This window comes from Cynara cardunculus, unplaced genomic scaffold, assembly GCF_001531365.2.
Source record: "Cynara cardunculus var. scolymus isolate 2C unplaced genomic scaffold, CcrdV1 Un_Scaffold_8276, whole genome shotgun sequence".
In the NCBI taxonomy this organism is placed as follows: Eukaryota; Viridiplantae; Streptophyta; class Magnoliopsida; order Asterales; family Asteraceae; genus Cynara; species Cynara cardunculus.
This window is the reverse complement of record NW_020204099.1, coordinates 12542-14197: the sequence shown is the minus strand read 5'-3', so window position 1 is coordinate 14197 and position 1656 is coordinate 12542.

Below are 1656 nucleotides of genomic sequence, written 5' to 3'. Positions count from 1 at the left end.
GTTATAAAGATTTGGAGTCTTTAAGTTTGGTATGTGATTTTTTACATATCGTATGGTTGGTCCGGTCCATTCACTATTGTGTTTTTAAAGTCAAGGTATGTGTTGAAAATGAAAAATAGTACATGTACATCATCCTTTAAAGGAGACATATCTTTATGTGGAATATTTTTTATTCTTAAATTTGTGTCAGATTCCTTAATATTTCCATCGTTATTATTACTCATTTTATTTAATTTTACAATTTTATTACTAAACAAATCTCTCTCTCAATATATATATGTGTGTGTATATTAAAATTTCACTAACTATATTTTATTTAACTTTTTCGAATTATTTGAATATGATTTGTTGACGATTCTATTAACAATTAATATATATTTATATAGACAATCATCAGATCATTAATCAAATCACTCATACTACCGCGCAACGCGCGGTTCCCATTCAACTCATTTAACTTACATATTAATATTAATTCATATATAAATGTGATTATATAAATGTGATTATATATAAATGTAATATATATAAATGTGATTATCAACTCATATATCAAAGGTAATATTAATTCTTATTAGTTTAATATATAAATGTGATTATCAACTCATTTAACCAACTTTAATAATTAAAAAAATATTATCACGCAACACACATGTCAAAAACTAGTTTTAATAAAAACAATTTATCAATGAGTTGGCTTATCATCCTGATTGCCAACCATAATAAGCTTACATAATTGGGTCACTTGGCATCACCTGATAAGAATCAAATCTCCGGTCAAACCTAATCAATGATTTTAGTTTAAACTTACATATATACCCTTTTATTTTCTTTTTATGTTTCATTTTTATACATTTATATATTCACACAAAATTATCTTAGATTTTAAAAACATAATATCATGAAATCAGATTTGGGATAATTCAAGAACAACAATCTGGATTTCAGACAAAATCCAAGATCACAAACACAAAATTCCTTGTTTGTTTATATATCTTAAGAGACAAAAATCCGGCAAAGTAACAGTATGCACCAAGATCGTCACACTGGAATCATCAAATCTAAATCTTATATAGCCACCGACGGTTAAGTTGGTTATTTTGGCGGGAGTCGTGTTTGTTCCCAACAAACGCGACTGTTCAGATGGAAAACCATTATAGCTAAGTCTAATTTCGGCTTGTCTCAMATTAATTAATCCTGATCATACTGAATGACTTGATCACACTAAAATCATCAACAAATTATATATTTAAAATAAAAAATACGTAACTAAAACATAAATATTCAAATTAATTATTGTATAAAAAGTTATATAATTTTATGATAATTGTTAAAAATAAAATAAATAACAATAATAACGTTTTGAACATGTCGATAAAGACTTTAAATGATGTCAAATTTTGAAATAAATATGAGTTATATATTTATAATAATGGAATTTATATTTAAATATGAGTTATATATTTATAAAAATGGAATATTAAATATAAAGGTATAAAGGTTAGGTGGCTTACCAACCGTCTATATAAAGGGATGCTGGAACCAGTGAATGAAGACACACAACAATGGCTACTTTTGCCACTCCTACCACCTTCACCGGCCTCCCGGCCACCACCACTAAAAAACTGCCAAATTCGCCTTTCTTTTCCACCTCCC